Source organism: Schistocerca nitens, chromosome 9 (assembly GCF_023898315.1).
Source record: "Schistocerca nitens isolate TAMUIC-IGC-003100 chromosome 9, iqSchNite1.1, whole genome shotgun sequence".
NCBI classification, from domain to species: domain Eukaryota; kingdom Metazoa; phylum Arthropoda; class Insecta; order Orthoptera; family Acrididae; genus Schistocerca; species Schistocerca nitens.
This window is the reverse complement of record NC_064622.1, coordinates 475,426,119-475,451,199: the sequence shown is the minus strand read 5'-3', so window position 1 is coordinate 475,451,199 and position 25,081 is coordinate 475,426,119. Positions and strand designations below refer to the sequence as shown.

Sequence of the window (25,081 nt, the reverse complement as noted above, 5' to 3'; positions counted from 1 at the left end):
TCTAGGCGACTGATGACCTCAGAAGTTAAGTCGCATAGTGCTCAGAGCCATTTGAACTATTTTTTTTGTCAATGAGAGGGAGTGATTTTGTGGTTAATTAGTTACTCACAGTATAGTGGTTGGTTGGTTTTGGGGAAGGAGACCAGACAGCGTGGTCATCGGTCTCATCGGATTAGGGAAGGATGGGGAAGGAAGTCGGCCGTGCCCTTTCAGAGGAACCATCCCGGCATTTGCCTGGAGTGATTTAGGGAAATCACGGAAAACCTAAATCAGGATGGCCGGACGCGGGATTGAACCGTCGTCCTCCCGAATGCGAGTCCAGTGTCTTACCACTGCGCCACCTCGCTCGGTCACAGTATAGTGCTCATCTGGTATATATATATATATATATATATATATATATATATATATATATATATATATATATATATATATATATATATATATATATATATTAAGATGGTATCTGTTCTTTCTGACATGTCCGAAAGAACAGATACCATCGGTGACCATGCAGCTCGTTAGAATGAAATTACAACGAAATGAACACCCTTAGCTGCTTACTGGCGTTGACATACGTCAACGGGGACAGATGAAAATATGTGCCCCGACCGGTGGCTCAGATGGATAGAGCGTCTGCCATGTAAGCAGGAGATCCCGGGTTCGAGTCCCGGTCGGGGCACACATTTTCATCTGTCCCCGTTGACGTATGTCAACGCTTGTAAGCAGCTAAGGGTGTTCATTTCATTGTAATCTCATCTAGTACTTCAGATGAAAGTTGATTCAATAGCTTTCCCGTGGTATATTTGACGAAAACTGATAATTAGTCATTGAAATTTAATTAACTGAAGTTTAGTTAGTGCAGTTTCCTTACTCAATAAACACTATGTCCATATTGCAGTGTAGCACACTGGACTCGCATTCGGGAGGACGACGGTTCAATCCCGTCTCCGGCCATCCTGATTTAGGTTTTCCGTGATTTCCCTAAATCGCTTCAGGCAAATGCCGGGATGGTTCCTTTGAAAGGGCACGGCCGATTTCCTTCCCAATCCTTCCCTAACCCGAGCTTGCGCTCCGTCTCTAATGACCTCGTTGTCGACGGGACGTTAAACACTAACCACCACCACCACCATATTGCTGTGGTCACCCGTCCTACAGTTCGTGGTTACAGTCTTTTGTCATTTAACAAAAACGGTTTGCAGCCTGCACTGCTCTGTACGCTGAGTTCGGTACGTTTAGTATCCCCTCCTGCCGACATCGATATGGACGCCGAGGAGATGGCGTGACTATCGTAGCAGGACAGTACAGCACCCAGTCACAGAGGGCGCGTGCGAAGCGTGACGTGGGTAAGCCACTGACCGGGATGTTTGCCTGAGCAAAGGTTAAAGCCCGCATGGCTCACCTTTCCCAGCTATCTCCTCGCTTCCCCTACCAGCAGCTGTAGGAAGTGACGTCAACACGATGTATGACTCGATGTGGTTTCGTTATTTTTACATTATAAATCGGAGTGTACCGATTCAAGACAACGCCGCATTGAAGACTTACCACAGACTCGTCACCGTTGGTACGATTTCTTGTAATTAAATGCCAGTTAATGACGCATCGGCAGTGAAAACCTTCAGCACATAGGCCTACTAAGATAAAAAATACTGAAGTTGAAAAATACATGTATTTGTCATAGTATACTGGTTAAGACCATTGATTGTGGAGTCGAAGGAAGTACACTACTGGCCATTAAAATTGCTACACCACGAAGATGACGTGCTACAGACGCGAAATTTAACCGACAGGAAGAAGATGCTGTGATATGCAAATGATTAGCCTTTCAGAGCATTCACACAACGTGCGGACATGAGGAAAGTTTCCAACCGATTTCTCATACACAAACAGCAGTTGACCGGCGTTGCCTGGTGAAACGTTGTTGTGATGCCTCGTGTAAGGAGGACAAATGCGTACCATCACGTTTCCGACTTTGATAAAGGTCGGATTATAGCCTGTCGCGATTGCGCTTTATCGTATCGCGACATTGCTACTGGCGTTGGTCGAGATCCAATGACTGTTAGCAGAATATGGAATCGGTGGGTTCAGGAGGGTAATACGGAACGCCGTGCTGGGTCCCAACGGCCTCGTATCACTAACAGTCGAGATGACAGGTATCTTATCCGCATGGATGTAACGGATCGTGCAGCCACGTCTCGATCCATGAGTCTACAGATGGGGAGGTTTGCAAGGCAACAACCATCTGCACGAACAGTTCGACGACGTTTGCAGCAGCATGGACTCTCAGCTCGGAGACCATGGCTGCGGTTACCCTTGACGCTGCATCACAGACAGGAGCGCCTGCAATGGTGTACTCAACGACGAACCTGGGTGCACGAATGGCAAAACGTCATTTTTTCGGATGAATCCAGGTTCTGTTTACAGATTCATGATGGTCGCATCCGTGTTTGGCGACATCGCAGTGAACGCACATTGGAAGTGCGTATTCGTCATCGCCATACTGGCGTATCACCCTGCGTGATGATATGGAGTGCCATTGGTTACACGTCTCGGTCGCCTCTTGTTGGCATTACCGTCACTTTGAACAGTGAATGTTACATTTCAGATGTGTTACGACCCGTGGCTCTATCCTTCATTCGATCCCTGCGAAACCCTACATTCAGCAGGATAATGCACGACCGCATGTTGCAGGTTCTCTACGGGCCTTTCTGGATACAGAAAATGTTCGACTGCTGCCCTGGCCAGCACATTTTCCAGATCTCTCACCATTTGAAAACGTCTGGTCAATGGTGGACGAGCAACTGGCTCGTCACAATACGCCAGTCACTACTCTTGATGAACTGTGGTATCGCGTTGAACCTGCATGGGCAGCTGTACCTGTACACGCCATGCAAGCTCTGTTTGGCTCAATGCCCAGGCGTATCAAGGCCGTTGTTACGGCCAGAGGTGGTTGTTCTGGGTACTGATTTCTCAGGATCTATGCACCCAAATTGCGTGAAAATGTAATAACAAGTCAGTTCTAGTATAATATATTTGTCCAATGAATACCCGTTTATCATCTACATTTCTTCTTGGTGTAGCAGTTTTAATGACCAGTAGTGTACGATTCTGTCCTGCTGAAATAAGTCATTTGGTACTCTTCAACAATTACTAATTATCTGTTTTCATATCCAATAGCTAGCATAATATTTCTGGCTTTTTAATCATCATATTCATTTACAAGAAGCACTTATTACAGCAACTGAGAAGGCTGGAATGGGAAGATGACGTAATGTGGTGTGAGGTAGAGATGACAGACGGTTTGTCCGGCACGGGTATCGTGAGAAAGACCGCCTAAATTGTGGTCCTTCTCCGCGATTGCCTGTTGCGTTCGGTAGTTGCGCGTCATAATGATAAACTTCTATTATTAATATTAGAAAAACTAAACAGTTTATTTACTTGCATTTCTTCTTCTTTCGATTTCGGCCATCTTTGGACCACGTTCAACAATTCACTTGCCCGGCTTTTTGATCTTTTTTCTCTCTTCCCAATATTTCCTCATCATTTTCGAATGGTTCCTCCTCCGCTCTTCCGACCATTTCCTGTTATTATTATTTAGTTTCGTTTCTTCTGGAAAACACTTAATTTCGTTCACTATTTGTCTAAACTTTTTCCTGTCCCTGATTGACTCACGGGTGACATTAAAATAGGCCAAATCCTTTTTCACCATCTGTATCCATTTATTGTTGGTTTTTTCGTTCCTGTTACTATGTTCAAACACTTTTCTTGTTAGTCTGTTTCCATCCATCCTCGACAGGTGACCATAAAACGTTAGTCTGCGTTTACGCATTGCATCACTCACTTTCTCAATAGTTTTGTATATTTCCTTATTACTCTTTAGCTTGTACTCTTCTCCAATCTTTCTCGGTCCTAATATTTTTCTCAAAATTTTCCTTTCTTTCCTTTCCATGTTTTCTATTTCCCCCTTTTTGTTAAGAGTTAGGCACTCCGATGCATACAGGCATTATGGTCTAATGACAGTTTTATAATGTCTTAATTTAGCTTGAATCGAAATGTTTTTTTTGTTATATATGTCTTTGGTTTTTTGAAAAGCAAATTCCATTTTCCTTGCTCTCGCCTGGTTTGCACTCTTGTCTAAACCATTCACTTGAATTATTTCACCTAAATACTTAAATTTTTCTACTCTCTTAATATTGCCGTATTTAGTAATAAGATTTTTCTTGTTATTTCTATGATTAGACATATACACGGTTTTTTCAAATGAAATCTGCAGTCCAGCTCTGGCCGAAACTTCTTGTAGTTTCTCCAAGTAATTCTGAGCTATTTCTTCGTTTTCTGTAATTATTGCCAGATCGTCTGCAAAAGCTAAACAGTCCACTTCTATTTTTTCTTTTTTTGTTCCAATTCTGATGTCATTCTTGGTGCCTTTGAGTTCTTCTTTCCATATTCTCAATATCTTTTCCAGTACGCAGTTGAAGAGGATTGGGGATAAACCATCACCTTGTCTAACACCTGTTTTAATTTCGAACTTCCTTGAAATTTCACCCATAAATTTAACTTTGGCCTTACTGTTTGTTAGCGTCTGTTTGATAATTTGAATTGTTTTCTTATCGACCCCAAATTCTTCCAATACTTTCAGTAATGTTTCTCTATCTACCGAGTCGTATGCTTTTTTGAAATCTACAAATACTATTGCAAATCTCTGGCCTCTTGAGATTCTGTAACGAATTAGTGTTTTCAGGTTAAATATTTGTTCAACACAGGATCTACCTTGTCTAAAACCTGCTTGATATTCACCTATTTTTTTATCCAGAACTGGCTCCACGATTTGAAGTAATTTCCTTGACAAAATTTTGTATCCTACTGGTAGTAGCGAGATCCCTCTATAATTATTAACATTCATCTTATCCCCCTTTTTGTGTAGTGGGTGTATCAGGGCACACTGCCAGTCTTCAGGAATTCTTTCTTCGTCCCAGATCTTCTTAAACATATGTTTCATATTAAAGCATCCATCAATAAGGTGCTAACATTCCATTATTTCACAAGTATTAATAACCAGTAGAACTACAAAGAACTGCTAAACGAAAAGGCAGACGAAGCACTTCGGAGATCTTCAGATCGCGCCTAGCTTGGTTCGGCTGTAAGATCAGAGCTGGTTCGGCAGTCTCGGAAGACAGACAAGATGTCTGCCTTGGTCGGTATTGGCTAACGAATTGCTAGCAATCTCTGGTTATTTGGATGTGTAATTGAGAAGAATTTGATGGTAACGACGCAAATACGCAGTTTATTGTTTTGTTTATTTTTTGTGAACGTGCGAGGAATGGAAGTTGAGTGTGATACATAAAGTCGAATATAATTGTGCAGTTTCTCGTATTCTGCTAATAAAAACAAACTATTTGAAAATCTTATTATTCATACAATATCTCTTCCTCGCTAAAAATTTACTGCAGCCTCAAGAAAATGGATTCACGATCAACGTGTTCTTTTCTGCGCAGAGGACAACAACTATACAACATTACGAATTGGTGAGCGTTAATTAGAGCGTATGCATTCCGCTCACGGCGGTGGAAGCAAATAGGCACTTCACGTGTATTGCAATCTTAATACAAGTGATACCAGTGACAGGTCGTCTGTGGTAACACAGGGAAGGTACGAAAGAAACAAATTTCCGAGGAAAGATGTTTATCATACGCACTGATCGTGACCGGGCCTAATATCTCACGGAATAAGCGTCAAACGAAAAAACTAAGAAGAACTAAACTTGTCTAGCTTGAAGGGGGAAACCAGATGACGCTATGGTTGGCCCGCTAGATGGCGCTGTCACAGGTCAAACGGATATCTACGGCGTTTTTTTTTAAATAGGAACACCCATTTTTTATTACATATTCTTGTAGTACGTAAAGAAATGTGAATGTTTTTGGATCACTTTTTTTCGCTTTGTAATAGATGGCGCTGTAATAGTCACAATCATATGGCTCACAATTTTAGACGAACAGTTGGTAACAGATAGGTTTTTTAAATTAAAATACAGAACGTAGGTAAGTTTGAACATTTTATTTCGGTTGTTCCAATGTGATACATGTATCTTTGTCAACTTATCATTTCTGAGAACGCATGCTGTTACAGCGTGATTATCTGTAAATAGCACATGAATGCAATAAATGCTCAAAATGATGTCCGTCAACCTCAATGCATTTGGCAATACGTGTAACGACATTCCTCTCAACAGCGAGTAGTTCGCCTTACGTAATGTTCGCACATGTATTAACAATGCGCTGACGCATGTTGTCAGGCGTTGTCGGTGGATCACGATAGCAAATATCCTTCAACTTTCCCCACACAAACGAATCCGGGAACGTCAGATCCGGTGAACGTGCGGGCCATGGTATGGTGCTTCGACGACCGATCCACCTGTCATGAAATATGCTATTCAATACCGCTTCAACAACACGCGAGCTATGTGCCGGACATCCATCAGGTTGGAAGTAAATCGCCATTCTGTCATGCAGTGAAACATCTTGTAGTAACATCGGTAGAACATTACGTAGGAAATCAGCATACATTGCACAATTTAGATTGCCATCGATAATATTGGGACCAATAATCCTTTCTCCCATAATGCCGCACCATACATTAACCGGCCAAGGTCGTTGGTGTTCCACTTGTCGCAGTCATCGTGGATTTTCCGTTGCCCAGTAGTGCATATTATGCCAGTTTACGTTACCGCTATTGGTGAATGACGTTTCGTCGCTAAATAGAACGCGTGCAAAAAATCTGTCATCGTCCCGTAATTTCTCTTGTGCCCGGTGGCAGAACTGTGCACGACGTTCAAAGTCGTCGCCATGCAATTCCTAGTGCATAGAAATATGGTACGGGTCCAATCGATGTCGATGCAGCATTCTCAACACCGACGTTTTTGAGATTCCCGATTCTCGCGCAATTTGTCTGCTACTGATGTTGCAAGTCGTGGTCGACGTTTCACATGTGGCTGAACACTTCCTGTTTCCTTAAATAACGTAACTACCCGGCGAACGGTCCGGACACTTGGATGATTTCGTCCAGGATACCGAGCAGCATACGTAGGCATATATCAACACGATATCGACCTTATCCGCATTTGGTAAACGGTCCATTTTAACACGGGTAATGTATCGCGAAGCAAATACCGTCCTCACTGGCGGAATGTTACGTGATACCACGTACTTTTACGTTTGTGACTATTACAGCGCCTTCTATCACAAAGCGAAAAAAGTGGTCCAACTAAAACATTCATATTTCTTTACGTACTACACGAATATGTAATAAAGAATGGGGGTCCCTACTTTTAAAAAACGCAGTTGATATCCGTTTGACCTATGGCAGCGCCATCTAGCGGGCCAACGATAGCACCATCTGGTTTGCCCCTTCAAGCTAGACGAGTTTAGTTCTTTGTAGTTTTTTCGTTTGATGCTTATTTCGTGAGATATTTGGTCCGGTCACTATCAATGGACCACCCTGTACATCCTATCCTCTCTCTCTTCCCTTTCAACTTGACGTACTAGCAACACCACGATTCCAGTAACTGCAGTTCCCGAGTCCCACTTTAGGACTAACAGATTACAACATGTGTTCCTCATGGCCACCATTCATATAAAGGCAGGCTCTACAGGCGGGTGTGGATGTTAACCACCCAATGGTTTAATGCGGTCATGGTTGCAAAATACGGACATGAATTATTTACAGAAGGAAGAAAAACCTGGTAGAGACTGAGCTGTTTACAGCCTGCGACCAGCTTAGAGAAAGAAGCTATGACACACTCTGTGGGACCCGACCATCAGTTTGCAGAAATTGGGCGCAAGTTGTGACCGACTTGTTCGTTCGATGGGGCTGTACCAGTCACCACTCGGCCCCCACTTAAGCCCTCGTGACTTCAACTTGATTCCTCAAACCGTGGAAGCACTTCATGGCATTCCCTTCAGACATGTTGCAGAGATGCGTCAGCCACCATACCGCTCCACACGAACTGCCAACAAAGCTGGCGCTGCTAAGGGTATCCTACGACATCCACACTATGGGCAACGGGCTCTACACTTTGCTGGTGAGTGCTCTGGAGGGCAGTGAAACTTTAAAACATGGTTATATCTTGCATAAGTTGTAAATAGATAATTGCCACTATTAAAGTTCCAGGTTTCAGACAATACCTGAACACACATATAATATAATGTACTTCTATGTTCAGTAAATTAATATTCCCTCATCAGCATGTTAGCCCTAGAACACTAAAGGAGTGAAAATGTTACACTGTTACTAAACAATCCTAAATTTTATAACTTCATATTTCATTGAACTGAAGTCATGATTTACATTTTACACACCAGGTAATAATTATTATCAGGTCTCCGGTATGTCATATACAAATAAGGTACAAAATTTTCTGTTTTACATTCTAGGCTGACAATACCAGCCAGACTGGCAGCAAGAACGAATTGGTGCCAACTGTAATCGTAAAAATTACGAGGTTTTATTAATAAAGGGGTAATATTATCCATACATATCGTGTGTGTGTTTTCCACATCTTCTCGTAAGCTACTGCACCGATTTCAACCAAACTTGATATACATATACGTTACTATCAGGCGACAGTCACTGTGACGTTAAGAACCACTATCTATCCAAGGGGTGCGGGTGGTGTAGGAAAAGCACCGTAGCTCGCGGCTGTGAATTCACCAATTTTATTCGTCCTCTATTTAGACTGAGAGCCCTTAGCGACTTGTAACAAATTTTACACATAATTTGAAACCTCTATAAATTTTTTCCTCGTTGACAATCTCTACAAAACGATGAAAGGAAAAATGTTTATTTGTAATACGATTGTTTGTGTGGCCATCTTCCGCAGCAGCAGTTAACATCTGTTATTATAGGTTATCTTTATTGAGCTGACTGCAATCTAATTACATTTCAGTCAGGTCAAGACAGACAGCCTATAATAACAGATGTTTACCTGTCACTACTTTTCCGTTTTTCATTTAGTAGAAGCACCGCATGAGGCATGACGTTATAATTTATTACTTCTTTACTATTCTCGACACATTTTACACACAGTATGCACATACACCACTGAAAGTAAATAATAGTTTAGTGGATATGACGTCATAATCAATGAAATGCGTAAAACATTTCCGCATCATGCATGACGTTTAAATTTATTATCTCTTTGCTACTAATTCTATTAGCAATAAGTTTTGCAGAAAGTATTCACATATGACACCCACATATGCCGCTGAATCTACCTACAAAATTACATCGTTCTACGACACATACCGGGTGATCAAAAAGTCGTTTGGTGATGATCGTGTGCTCAGCCGCCACTTTCGTCGTGCTTGGCCTCTCGTGTCCCCAGACCTCCCTCAGTCCCTGCGATTATTGGCTTTGGGATTACGTGAAGTCGCAAGTGTATCGTGATCGACCGACATCTCTAGGGATGCTGAAAGACAACATCCGACGTCAGTGTCTCACCATAACTCCGGACATGCTTTACAGTGCTGTTCACAACATTATTCCTCGACTACAGCTGTTATTGAGGAATGATGGTCGACATATTGAGCATTTTCTGTAAAGAACATCATCTTTGCTTTGTCTTACTTTGTTAAGCTAATTATTGCTATTCTGATCAGATGAAGCGCCATCTGTCGGACATTTTTTGAACGTTTGTATTTTTTTTTGTTCTAATAAAACCCCGTGTCATTCCAAGCATGTATGTCAATTTGTACCTCTCTATCTACATTAGTCCGTGATTTATCCAGTTTTCAAATTTATACTGACTTTTTGATCACCCGGTACATTGAGCACAAGGCCAGATGCTGCGTGGTGAAAGACGTGGACTCTCGGCTATGATGGATGAGGGTAAATACCTGGGCGACGCCGGCTTTCTCCGATAGTAACGGATAATTTTTTACCATCGCTATTCTTGTTTAGTTGTCCTTTGCAGCTTGATACAAATTATAAGCTGTTTTTTTTCTAATATTTGCCTATTTCTGTAGTGCAACTGATTTCGAACGTTGTAACAGGCACTGTCGCGCTAAGTGTATCCTAACTGTCAGTATACAATGTCGCGCGACTTTGTTGCTTAGCTGTGTACAAGGCGCCAGCCGGACTGACAAGGAAATTCATCTGGCGTGCGGCGAGGCACGGGGCACGCGGAGAAACTCGAGTTGTGCAGAACGCCTCCCTAACACCAGATGAATGTGGCGTGCCCCACTTGTTGCGGCGTGCCACGTCTGTGCTAGTTCACAGATGCGGAAATCTCTGCCTTTATGGAACGACATTCTCTACACCCATGAAAATGAGAAACGTTCCTGAGTTTAATAATAATTTTGTTAGCCCCGTGGAAAAGCATCCACGTTTTTACGATCGAAGTACAGCTGAACATACGGCCAGCAACGGCCAAGAAAAAGCAAGCGAAATGTACAATAATTGGAATTTATTGAATTCATTCGTGGAAGATATAGAAGCAGAGCTAAACAGATTACGTAATAACGTGTGTGCAAATATTTCCACTGATTTGCTGGATCTAATGTAATATCAGTTTCATTCGGTATGTGGCTACATACATACTTTGTTCTGGAAAGACAATGGTCCACTTGGGCTAGTAACCAAATTATAGGGAGATTATTCAAATACACAGCATTGTTTGTAGGTCGCTGTTTGTTTTCTGGCTTTTGATAGAGTTCTCAATAGCGAGATCTACATTGTGCTGCAAAGGCAACTTACAATATACACGACAACGAGTCCGTACAGCTTGAACTGTGACATCGAAAAATGGTTCAAATGGCTCTAAGCACTATGGGACTTAACATCTGACGTCATCAGTCCCCCAGACTGAAGCGCCTAGAACCGCTCGGCCACAAGGGCCGGCGAACTGTCGCATCGGTTTTATTCATCTCTCAGTTTATTCAAGTACTGCACACCTGGATCTCCGACATAACACGCCAAAAGAATATTCTACAAAACCTTCTTCTTCTGGATAATCCGTAATTACACATACACCCTTAGTATGTTAATTATCGACGAGGATATGGTCCTATTATCTGTTTTTTGAGGAAAAAGTTTCATCCACAGCAAAATAACGAGGAAATTTGTAGTTTTCTTCCAACAAGGGTGCAACTTTTAGGTTTCGGAAGCATGAGTGTTGCAGGCATACTTCCCAACGTCAATTGATAAATATTATCCATCTACACCTAAAAACAGTTAACAAGATTACTGACTTTAATTTTAAAATGTTGATACAGATTTAGTAGGAGCCTCAGCTCTGACATGATTTCCATGGAAGTTACCGATACATTTCGGTAGATGCCATGCTTCCTCGAGTTTTTCTCCCACATTCATTAAGTTGTTTCTAGTAAATATTGAGGTCGCGGACCTTTGATGTTTCAGGCACGATTCTTCTGATGTAAGTATTCAGGAAATCAAGATACATAGCCACTTCTTTAAGCTCTTTAAGACACACCTCGTTTATCACATTAGTATCCTGATGCGAATGAATCCAACAAAGTCTTTTGGACTTTTTTTGACTAACGTTAGTTGACTGAAGCCAGAACAACTTCGTCGTCCGAGGAAGAGGTGGCGCCATATCTCTTGTATTAACGGCGAGCCAGACGCGTGCTACGCTCATGCAGTCTGCAGTACCTCACTCAGCACGCTAGATCGGTGGGCGCCCTTCCTTAACACCGCACAACAAACAAATCGCGACACGACGACGTTCTCAACAATACGTGGGTGCCTCTGGCGGTCCACGTCCGTTGCTGAGCGACAGTTTCAAACGAGACGACTGGCCATCAACACGAGCGGTTCCGCTCACAGTCAGCACCATCATAAGAAAACCGCGAAACGCAGCAGGAACACGCTGCAACGATAGCAGGCACGAGGTAAGCCATCTACAAACATCTGACGATCGGTGACGCGCAAAACAAATGCGGCAAATCGATTGCGCCTTTCTGGAACGCACAACATAAATTCTCACAGGCGTAAACGTGAAATGAAAGTGATATTCTACACGGTGCTTTTTTTCACGGTAATTTTATTTGCGAACCAGTCACTCAGGCTGTTTATCACGGCTAATCGGGAACGGTTCGTGTTAGAGAAGCTCCAGTTTAATAAGTGTTGCAATTAGAGTATGATCACAACACTGGAAATTATTCTCCTACGCACTTTCAATGTGTAGTGGACTTTCGTATTCGCCCGTACAGATAAAGTTCGAGAAGTCCAGTGTATCTCCATGGCGTCTTGAAACTCGTATGTGTGTGTCATAAGAAGTAATGTATCATAAGAATGTCTAACGGATTGTAGGCAGATTTCATGCATTAAGCTCAGTTTTCGAAAGAAAAATAATTTGGCTTTAGAAACATATGGGTCTCACAAAGTTTGGATATTAACAAAATGAAGGGCGACTGAAATTATTGTTTCTGCTGATACGTAACCGAATTTATAGTCTTCGTGCCGGCGCAGTTCGTATCTTCAGTTGGTAATATTTGATACCTGAAACTATGGTCGAAGGCGCTGCTTATAAACTCTTGGGAACGATGCTGACAGATGTAGCTATCACCAAAGTAAGTGTGTTCGTATGCAAGGAATGGAGCTGTGGCGACCGAGTGCGCGACTCTTGCTTCATGCCATGCAAACACCGGATCTCCCTCGTAAGAATTAAAATTGCATTTTCATTGGTGTTTCGGCAGATATCTGCAATTCCGTTTTTGGAGTCACCCCAGACAAGTGCTGCTCGTCACGTCTTTCAGACACGCTCACACCCAAACCTCCAGATGTCCGGCACTCAGTAACGAAACACTGAATGTCGATAGAGTATCAACCAAAACTCCGATTTACTTCCTACTACGTGCTGCTGTCAAGCATAATGGTCGTAAACGTTAATTAAAAGTAACATTAGATTACAGAGCACAGAAGAAGCATTACTGTGGGCAACTAATATAGCTACCATAGGGAAGTATAGAGCGTTAGATCGTCGTGCCAAGGGTCTTGCGTTCGTAGCCCAATGATGATAATTTTTTACTGTATTATGCGTTAAAGTGTTATGTGGGACTATTAATACTTCCTCATGTGTGATGCCATTGTTTCTTTATTCTGCTGTTCCGATTGTTTATTCTGTGAAAATACAAATGCACTAGCAGCTTCATCACGAATGGTGTCTGTTCTGTCGCACATGTCAGACAAAACGCCACACCTACACTACGTGATTAAAAGTATCCGGACACCTGGCTGAAAATGACTTAGAAGTTCGTGGTGCCCTCCATCGGTAATGCTGGATTTCAGTATGGTGTTGGTTCACCCTCGATGACAGCTTGCACTCTCGCAGGCATACGTTCAATCAGGTGCTGCAAGGTTTCTTGGGGAATGGCAGCCCATTCTTCACGGAGTGCTGCACTGAGGGGAGGTATCGATCTCGGTCGGTAAGACCTGGCACGAAGTCGGCGTTCCAAAACATCTCCAAGGTGTTCTATATGGTTCAGGTCAGGCCAGTCCATTACAGGGATGTTATTGTCGTGTAAACACTCCGCCACAGGCCGCGCATTTTAAACAGGTGCTCGATCGTCTTGAAAGATGCAATCGCTATCCCCGAATTGCTCTTCAACAGTGAGAAGCAAGAAGGTGCTTAAAACATCAATGTAGGCCTGTGCTGTGATAGTGCCACGCAAAACAACAAGAGGTGCAAGCCACCTCCACGAAAAACACGACCACACCATAACCCCACCACCTCCGAATTTTACTATCGGCACTACACACGCTGGCAGATGACGTTCACCGGGCATCCGCCATACACACACCATACTGTCCGATCGCCACAATGTGTACCGTGATTCGTCACTCCACACAACGTTTTTCCATTGTTCAATCGTCCAGCGTTTACGCTCCTTACACCAAGCGAGGCGTCGTTTGGCATTTACCGGCGTGATGTGTGGCTTATGAGTAGCCGCTCCGTCATGAAATCCAAGTTTTCTCTCCTCCCGCCTGTCATAGTACTTGCAGTAGATCCTGATGCAGTTTCGAATTCCTTTGTTATACTCTGGAAAGATGTCTGCCTAGTACAAATACGACCCTCTTCAACTGTCGGCGGTCTCTGTCAGTAAACAGACGAGGTCGGCCTGTACGCTTTTGTGCTGTACGAGTCCCTTCACTTTTCCACTTCACTATCACATCGGAAACATTGGACCTAGGAGTGTTTAGGAGAGTGGAAATCTCGCGTACAGACATATGGCACAAGTGACACCCAATCACCTGACCATGTTCGAAGTCCGTGAGTTCCCCGGAGCGCCCCATTCTGCTCTTTCACGATGTCTAATGACTACTGAAGTCGCTGATATGGAGTACCTGGCAGTAGGCAGCAGCAGAATGCACCTAATATGAAAAAAGTATGTTTTTGGGGGTGTCCGGATACTTTTGATCACATAATGCATCTATACAAAGGTATTCTATAGGTTTGCTACTTTCAACTAACGAAGCGAAAGAAGACTGCCAAAAGGACAGTGCAACAAACGCGGAAAAGTTCTTTTGCTCGCCAGGAAAATGTTCTTCCGGTTAACAGTTTCATGCGTAAACAGATAAAGCATTTACATCTACATCTACATCTATACTCCGCGAGCCACCTTACGGTGTGTGGCGGAGGGTACTTATTGTACCACTATCTGATCCCCCCTTCCCTGTTCCATTCACGAATTGTGCGTGGGAAGAACGACTGCTTGTAAGTCTCCGTATTTGCTCTAATTTCTCGGATCTTTTCGTTGTGATCATTACGCGAGATATATGTGGGCGGTAGTAATATGTTGCCCATCTCTTCCCGGAATGTGCTCTCTCGTAATTTCGATAATAAACCTCTCCGTATTGCGTAACGCCTTTCTTGAAGTGTCCGCCACTGGAGCTTGTTCAGCATCTCCGTAACGCTCTCGCGCTGACTAAATGTCCCCATGACGAATCGCGCTGCTTTTCGCTGGATCATGTCTATCTCTTCTATTAATCCAACCTGGTAAGGGTCCCATACTGATGAGCAATACTCAAGAATCGGACGAACAAGCGTTTTGTAAGCTACTTCTTTCGTCGATGAGTCACATTTTCTTAGAATTCTTCCTATGAATCTCAACCTGGCGCCTGCTTTTCCCACTATTTGTTTTATGTGATCATTCCACTTCAGATCGCTCCGGATAGTAACTCCTAAGTATTTTACGGTCGTTACCGCTTCCAATGATTTACCACCTATGGCATAATCGTACTGGAATGGATTTCTGCCCCTATGTATGCGCATTATATTACATTTATCTACGTTTATGGAAAGCTGCCAGCTGTCGCACCATTCATTAATCCTCTGCAGGTCTTCCTGGAGTACGTACGAGTCTTCTGATGTTGCTACTTTCCTGTAGACAACCGTGTCATCTGCAAATAGCCTCACGGAGCTACCGATGTTGTCAACTAAGTCATTTATGTATATTGTAAACAATACAGGTCCTATCACGCTTCCTTGCGGTACTCCCGAAATTACCTCTACATCTGCAGATTTTGAACCGTTAAGAATGACATGTTGTGTTCTTTCTTCTAGGAAATCCTGAATCCAATCACAAACCTGGTCCGATATTCCGTAAGCTCGTATTTTTTTCACTAAACGTAAGTGCGGAACCGTATCAAATGCCTTCCTGAAGTCCAGGGATACGGCATCAATCTGCTCGCCAGTGTCTACGGCACTGTGAATTTCTTGGGCAAATAGGGCGAGCTGAGTTTCACATGATCTCTGTTTGCGGAATCCATGTTGGTTATGATGAAGGAGATTTGCATTATCTAAGAACGTCATAATACGAGAACACAAAACATGTTCCATTATTCTACAACAGATTGACGTAAGCGAAATAGGCCTATAATTATTCGCATCTGATTTATGACCCTTCTTGAAAATGGGAACGACCTGCGCTTTCTTCCAGTCGCTAGGTACTTTACGTTCTTCCAGAGATCTACGATAAATTGCTGATAGAAAGTGGGCAAGTTCTTTAGCATAATCACTGTAGAATCTTAAGGGTATCTCGTCTGGTCCGGATGCTTTTCCGCTACTAAGTGATAGCAGTTGTTTTTCAATTCCGATATCGTTTATTTCAATATTTTCCATTTTGGCGTCCGTGCGACGGCTGAAGTCAGGGACCGTGTTACGATTTTCCGCAGTGTCATCAGCGGGGTTTGAACGCGGGATTTTTGGCACGACGACCTCACGCTCTTCCATGTCACCCGCGCGACATCTACAAAACTGTGTACCAGAGTTCCGGTGTTCCTAGTTGATGTGTTACTCTGAATTAACATTTTCGTATGTTCTACGACAGCAGCACATAGCACGAACTACATCGCAATTTTATCTACATATGAAGGTAGTATCTGTTCCCGAAAGAACAGGTACCATTGGTGAGTGTGCAGCTTCTCTAGAATGAAATGATAATTAAATCGACACCGTGTAGGCGCACTATCCTCTGTGTCCTCGGTGGCTCAGATGGCTAGAGCGTCTGCCATGTAAGCAGGAGATCTCGGGTTCGAGTCCCGGTCGGGGCACACATTTTCAACATGTCTCCAATGATGTATATCAACGCCTGTTTGCAGCTAGGTGTCGATTTAATTATCATTACATGACAATTTTGTTTGATACTCTGACGAAATACAACGTTGGTACCTATCTCAGTGTCGAACATCTGGAGGTTTGGGTGTGAGTGACGATGCAAAGCGTCGGGTTTTAGCCATTACAAAGAAAATGATTTTTCAAGTGTAATTTTACAGGTCTGTTCAATAAAGCGGTCCCAGATCAGTGTAGTACGATACTCGTTTTGTGGGACAGTAAGACAGGAAGAATGACCGGCACTTCAGCAGCGGCAGCTCTGTCCTGGCTCGCGCTGACTGCTACGGCCAAGCGAGCAGTGCTACTTGTGTCGCGACTGGGTCGCTGTCTATTCTTCGTGTTTCACTGTCAATGTTAATATGCAACGACAAAACGAATGTCGCAAGAAACAGATCTGGAACCGTTTGTTGAATGGGGGAGCTTTAAAAATCATTTGGACTGTAATGGGAAGCACACCGACGCATGCAAGACATGGTGAGCGCTGTTACGGGTAACTCCAGCTGCATAATGTGGCGTTTCAAAAGTCTTATCGGGAAACATCGCGTTTCTTTACCGCTTGAGCGACGCCAGGTAAGAAATGTTAATATATATATTTATTTATTTGTAGTATGTTAAGTGGAGACTTGTTACTTAAAAAGATTTTGTTTCTTTTCTTTCATGTCGAGCGTGGCAGCAAGACGATCCAGTGGGGACTCCAGACGCGCCGGACGATGAGAGCTAACCACTATTGCGTCGTGGTCGACGGCCGGCGGCTGGAAGAACCGTTGAAACATCATGCTGACCATTATCAAAATATGTTTTATGTTTTTTTTATAAAATGAAAAGGTAGTTCAATGTTGAATGTGGAATGATAAAGTATGTAATTGGATGTCAATTTGTTATCAACTGTTAAATAAACTTCGAGTTGGAAGTTAAAACAGTCAGTTGATTCTGTTGTTACGACATACATCGTAAATATTACTTACGTGTGAAATTTGCAAATTTTATTACAATTCTGACTTCTTGAAGAGATTCTGGCAGAATTTTAGCAGGAGTGTGGACGATCTTCAATAATTAACTAGTTTAAAATTTTATTAATGAGAAGGCGACACATATTTGACATGTTGAAAATAATCGATACTGTGAAACGTTTTAAAATTCTGTTTTAAAACTTTATCGGCAATTGGGGTCAAGAAGATCGGTTTTAAAGTGGAATATTTCGTTAAATGAGAACAAGATTGATTCTTTAGTGACATTAATTAATTATTTTAGGAAAAATTAGGAGAATTTCAATTTATTCTGGCAAAGATATCAAGGAGTGTCAGACCGCACAAGGAACATATAAAAACTCTGTGACTTTGTTAAACTGTCAAAATTTTTTTTACGATAAAACTTTTCTACAACAGGGACTGGTGAATTTTGCTGCGCCTATCCTTATCTTCTAGGTTGAATCTGCTACAGCTTAATGTTTTTCTTTATGGATTTTTCAAGGAACTGGGAAAAGAACTTATAATTTCATCTGCGGCGGACCGTCGATATTGGGTACACGGTTAGGCTGTTGTGAAGCCTGTTGGTTTGCAGATTGCCTTTCTTTCCCCTGATTCAGACATCGTTGCTGAGTTGCTGCGACAGGATCAGTGGTTTAGCGCAACAATGCAAAAATGAAATTGGAAATATATGCGGAAGTACCAGAGAAAATGCGCCTGACTACACGTATATGTACACATATACACTGAGAAGCCAAAATATTATGACCACTGTCTGGCCGGTCGCGGTGGCAAGCGGCTCTAGGAGCTTCAGTCCGGAACCGCGTGACTGCTACGGCCGCAGGTTCGAATCCTGCCTCGGGCATGGGTGTGTGTGATGTCCTTAGGTTAGTTAGGTTTAAGTAGTTCTAAGTCCAGGGGACTGATGACCTCAGATGTTGTCCCATAGTGCTCAGAGCCATTTGAACCATTTTTTTTTTTTTGAACCACTGCCTGCCGCAACGTTTGATGCCGCCCGGTGGCTTTGGGAGTACGTGACGCGGTAACAAAAGTGTGTAAGCGGAGCAGACACGGGCGGGAGATCACACTAGCGAAGACATGGGCTGCAAACTGGAAAACCCATTGAGATAAATGACGCTGACAAACGACAGATTATTATTACGCATAACGCAAATAGTAAACGGTTGTGAAAACGCACTAGACCTCTTAGCAACAAATAATCCTGAGTTAATAACGAGCATCAGAACCGATTCAGGGATCAGTGAACACAGGGTTGTCGTAGCAAGATTGAATACTGGAATCCCCAAATCCTCGAAAAATAAGCGAAAAATATATCTATTCAAAAAAGCAGATAAAAATTCACTTGACGCCCTCCTGAAAGACGACCTCCACTCATTCCAAATTAATAATATATATATATATATATATATATATATATATATATATATATATATATGTATATATATATATAATAATATAAGTGACCAGATGTGGCTTTAAATTCAAAGAAATAGTATGCGCAGCAGTTGAGATATTTATACCAAATAAATTAACAAACGACGGAGCTGCTCCTCCTTGGTACACAAAAAGGATTATAACACTGTTGCAGAAACAACGGAAGAAAACATGCCAAATTTAAACAGACGCAAAATCCCCAAGATTGTCGATCTTTTATAGAAACTCGAAATTTAGCGCGGACTTCAATGCGAGATGCTTATAACAGTTTCCACAACGAAACTTTGTCTCGAAACCTGGCAGAAAATCCAAAGAGATTCTGGTCGTATGTGAAGTATGTTAGCGGCAAGAAACAATCAATGCCTTCTCTACGCGATAGCAATGGAGATACTATCGAAGACAGTGCTGCCAAAGCAGAGTCACTAAACACAGCCTTCCGAAATGCCTTCACAAAAGAAGACGTAAATATTCCAGAATTCGAATCGAGAACAGCTGCCAACATGAGTAACAGTGAAGTAAATATCCTCGGAGTAGTGAAGCAACTTAAATCAGTTAATAAAAGCAAGTCTTCTAGTCCAGACTGTATGCCAATTAGGTTCCTTTCGTAGTATGCTGATGCATTAGCTTCATACTTAACAAACATATACAACCGTTCGCTCGACGAAAGATCCGTACCCAAAGACTGGAAACTTGCACAGGTCACACCAGTATTCAAGAAAGGTAGTAGGAGCAATCCACAAAATTACAGGCCCATATCGTTAACGTCGATATGCAGCAGGATTTTAGAACATATATTGTGTTCGAACATTATGAATTACCTCGAAGAAAACGGTCTATTGACACACAGTCAACATCGGTTTAGAAAACATCGTTCCTGTGAAACACAACTAGCTCTTTATTCACCTGAAGTGTTGAGTGCCATTGAGAAGGGATTTCAGATCGATTCCGTATTTCTGGATTTCCGGAAGACTTTTGACACTGTACCACATAAGCGACTCGTAGTGAAATTGCGTGCTTACGGAATATCGTCTCAGTTATGTGACTGGATTTGTGATTTCCCGTCAGAGAGGTCAAAGTTCGTAGTAACTGACGGAAAGTCATCGAGTAAAACAGAAGTGATTTCTGGCGTTCCCCAAGGTAGTGTTATAGGCTCTTTGCTGTTCCTTATCTATATAAACGATTTGGGAGACAATATGAGCAGCCGTCTTCGGTTTTTGCAGATGACGCTGTTGACTAATAAAGTCATCAGATGATCGAAACAAATAAACTTGAGAATGCGATCGGCTGAGCGCGTGTCATCTGCTAAAATGGAAGATATATTAGGCGACAGCTGTAGACGGACGCGTAACGGAGTAAAACAGGGGCACTCAAGTAAAAGGTGTCTCACCGTACACAGTTGAGAGCAGTGGGGACAGAGTGGGGAAGGATCGCCACTTAAAAGATGTCGATGGCTAAAAAGACAGTGCCCTATCCGGAGTCTAGTTAAAATTACCTCCTCCCGACGACGAGTTCGGGGGGAAGAGGTCCAAGCACAGGGAAGAACTGCCACGTCCCGCAATTTATTATTGGGAACGTAGACCAATGTGAGTGCCATAAAAGAGCAACACGACTACATAAAACACTCCGCAGATTGGCGAAGGGAATCATGTGAATAGCAGGCTGAAGAAGAGAGACTGAAGCCTTGGCCGCTATATCGGCCGCCTCATTTCCACAGATACCAACATGTCCAGGGATCCAGAGGAACGCCACAGAGACGCCCCCCAAGTGGAGCAAGTGGAGGCAGCCCTGAATCCGGTGGACCAGAGGGTGGCCAGGGTAGAGAGCTTGGAGACTGAGAAGAGAGCTGAGCGAATCTGAGCAGATAACATACTGCATCCGCTGATGGCGACGGATGTATTGGACAGCCTGGAGAAAAGTGTAAAGCTCCGCAGTAAAAACCGAACACTGGTCGCGAAGCCGAAATCGATTTGGGGTGTCGCCAACAATATAGGCACTCCCAACACCAAACGATGTTTTTGAGCCATCAGTGTAAATAAATGTGGCGACCTTCATTTGTGCGCATAGAGCAGCAAATGTCCGACGATAAACAAGAGAAGGGGTACCATCCGTAGGAAACTGACAAAGATCACGGAGCAGGCAGGTCCGGGGCCGGAGCCAAGGCGGTGCTGTACCCCAAGTTGTCAAGAGAAAGTGGAAGGAAAGAGAATGGAGCAGTTGACGGAATCGGACTCCCGGTGGTAGTAGGGAGGAAGGGCGGCCTGCATACCCTAAATCCAAGGAGGCGTCGAAAAAATGTCATGGGCCGGATTAGCAGGCATGGAAGACAGATGGCTAGCATAACGACTCAGAAAGACAGCTCGCCGATTGGACAGCGGAGGTTCAGCAGTCTCAGCCACAGGGCTGGTGTAAAAAGCGCCCGACACTAAACGTAACCCACGGTGGTGGACAGAGTGGAGACGCCAAAGAATAGACGGCCGAGCAGAGGAGTAAACTATGCTTCCATATTCCAAATTCGAGCGCACTAAGGCGCGATAGAGGCGGAGAAGGTCCACTCGGTCCGCTCCCCAGGCAGACCCCTCAACACCCTCCGTGGAGACTGCCTACACTACGCTTGCCCGTCCTCTTTTAGAATACTGTTGCGCGGTGTGGGATCCTTACCTGATGGGACTGACGGAGTACATTGAAAAAGTTCAAAGAAGGGCAGCACGTTTTGTATTATCGCGAAATATGGGAGAGAGTGTCACAGAAATGATACAGGATTTGGGCTGGAAATCGTTAAGATAAATGCGTTTTTCGTTGCGACGGTGTCTTATCACGAAATTCCAATCATCAGCTTTCTCCTCAGAATGCGAAAATATTTTATTGACACCGACCTACATAGGGAGGAACGATCACCACGAAAAAATAAGGGAAATCAGAGCTCGTACGGAAAGATATAGGTGTTCATTCTTTCCGCGCGCTATACGGGAGTGGAATAACAGAGAATTGTGATGGTGGTTCGAAAAACCCCTCGGCCAGGCACTTAAATGTGATTTGCAGAGTATCCATGTAGATGTAGATGTGGTAGAATGTTCACGTGCTACTGTCGTGAGCATCTACGGAAAGAGATAGGATAGTGAAACTACGGCGCTAAATGGTAGGACGCCCACGACTCTTCACAGAACGTGGGGTTTGGAGGCTTGTCTGCTCGGTAAAGTAGGATAGACGGTGATCTGTGGCTTCTCTGTCGAAACAGCACAATGCTGGTGCAGGCACGAGTGTTTCGGAGCGCATCGTTCATCGTACATTGTTAAACATGGAGCTCAGCAGCAGACCACCCTCACATGTTCACAGAACGACATCGTCTATTACGAGTGCAGTGGGCACCGGACCATAGAGGTTCAGCCGTCTATCAATGGAAATATGTTGGTTCTTCAAGCGAATCACATTTTTGCTACACTAGGTCGATGTTTGTCTCCACAACAACGGCTGGGAACGGCAGGGAGCCACAGGCGCAGGTTGGTGGGGGCAGTATTACGCTATGGGAGACATTCTCCTGCGCTTGTATGGGGCCTGACAGCTACGAACCGCCAACATCCCTTCATGCTTGACGTCTTCGCGACGGAGATGTCACTTCACAGCAGCACAACTGTCCATTAAGCAATGGTGACGACACTGGCAGGCCTATTCCCAACAGTATCGTTTGATCGCACACATTCGATAATATTGTAGAACATTCGTTAACTTTCGAGAATAATTTTAAAATGTCGAGAACACTGTAGAATAACCTCGAATTTTTCCGCTTGAAAAATAATGTCGAAGAGACGGAACTCTGCTGGTGAACACCACGGTGTGACGGAGAGCACTTCTGACTCTCATACTTCCACAACGACAACAGCTGGCCCCGCACAACTAATGGACTCATCAACGAACAGGGGAACCAAGGTTAGCACCAGAAACAAGTACCAGCGACCGGCGGCGGCTGGTATTTGGAGATATCGCTATCTTCGCCCAAAAAGACTTTATTATTATTATTACTAGAAGCGAACTGACAACTCAGGGTCACACATCTCTACTTCTTTCTCATTTCTCTAGTTCCTCGTTCATGTCTACTGTGGTCTGCTTCCCTTCTTCTTCTGTCCACTTCCTTTGAGGCTTCCTTTTGGTTGAAATTTTTCCAAATCTCTCCCTTTGCTCTTTATAACATTTGGTACTCACTGGCACTGTCTTTTCCAAGACATCTAACTGGCTTAGGGGCATTCCGTTCTGACGACAGCGTTGTAGTGCGTAATTTTTTGCACTCCATCTGATGCATTTCTAATTGCAGATTTTTTCGCCAACCCATATGCTCTTTTACAGTATAGGATACGATCTCGAACAGGTGTCTTTCATAATCCATTTCCCAGCAGAGCCTCACCAAGATACTCGAACTTATTATCCTTTCAATCCGTCCTACCTCCGTTAAAAGCAATTTTGGCCCACGTTCGTCTTTTGCCATACATTTACTGCGTTCACCTGAGATCCTGAGTCCTGCTATCTTTTCCAGGAGTTTGATTCGTACAGGTGCTTCCTCTGCGCTGTCTAACACACAGCTATGCAAAAAATAAGGACGAAAGTAACTTCCGCATGATGTGCAGCTGCCAAGTGACATACCCCGATGAAAAATAACCCTACACGGAAAGAAATACTGCAGAACAGTACAAAGAAATACGCAAAGTGATGAACAGAAATGACACTTTTATTCCAAGGCATTGGAGCACCGCGTTATATCACAGTCCGCAGCACATTACAAAGGACGGCAGATGGTTCTTGGAGTGTGAGCACCATGGGCTGCAATGGGATACCACCACACTTGCTCGAAGGCATTTAATTCGTGAGTCCATTCGTCGAATGTTCTCCCGTTCCAAGAGGCCCTCCACCTACGCTGTTCGATATGGTCGCGGACTGTCGTCCATAAAAATGAAGTCGGGGTCGAATGCACCTCTGAAAAGACGGACATCTGGACCCTGTACAGCGTCGCAATAACGCTGACTGCTGGGTCAGCAGGTAGGTCAGCACGTCCATGCAACATCATACCTCCACACACCATAACAACTGGTCCACCAAAACGATCATTTCCGATAGTGTTCCTAATGTATTACCTGTTTCCACCTCTCGCCATTCGAGACTACGTCGGGGGATCCCAACTCTTAGTGAACCCGCTCTCAAACGAGAAGAACACGCGATCCCAGTCCCCGTTGGTCCAATCCCTAAGGCCGGTATTAGACTATCAAATTTCTTTGTCAAAGATTTGATCAAATATTCGTCAAACATATTTGACAAAGATCTTTGGCGTGGCGCTAAAAAGGGGTATTACACTGTCATTATATTTTTCGTCAAAGTTCAAGATGGCTGTTAACAACAACTTATTAACCGCAGCAGTTGCATGTACCACAATTGCACTGTGTGCACATGCGGAGGAGAAGCGGGGGAAAAAAGGAAACGTACCTGGGTGAAGCCGTGGGTTTTACATCGATACGATAAAAGTATTCAACAAAACTTGTTAGGTGAGTTTATAGTGGAGGACGTCAAGTCGTACATGAATTACTTAAGAATGGATGAATATTTCAGTATGTGCTCAGTGAAGTGTATCCTCATATCACAAAGCACAATACTCACTTAAGAACTGCTATATCTGCAGACAACAGGCTCACTCTAACACTACGATTCCTTGCTACAGTAGTGAGTTAGGTTAGGTTAGGTTAGGTTAGGTTAGGTTAGGTTAGGTCAGGTAAGGTCTCTAATCTTCTTAATCTATTTTTGTATTCAGCGTGCCTCACGTTGTAAAGCGCCTCATCAGCTTCATACATCTCTATTAATTTTTTAGTTGTCAGTACACATCAATTGTATTTACCGGCAATGTTTATAAAACACCACAGATGTCAGAACGCTGCATCGATGCTAGCGCTCCACGTGTTAGTATGTCACATTGCAGTGAACAGAAGACAAGCGACTTCTTTGATCAAATTTACAGCGAGGCCCTAGATTTGATCAAATTTATTTGACGACAGACGAG

The 25,081-nt window shown here is 43.4% G+C and overlaps 1 protein-coding gene and 1 non-coding gene across 2 annotated transcripts in view; one reads left to right on the top strand and one right to left on the bottom strand.

The window, feature by feature from the left end:
* Nucleotides 1-25,081, bottom strand: part of LOC126204362 (diacylglycerol lipase-alpha-like) — a 392,827-nt gene that overhangs the window by 45,078 nt on the left and 322,668 nt on the right. The window lies entirely within an intron of this gene.
* On the top strand, nucleotides 605-682 carry Trnat-ugu (transfer RNA threonine (anticodon UGU)). The gene has a single exon. It is a non-coding gene; the product is annotated as a tRNA-Thr (tRNA).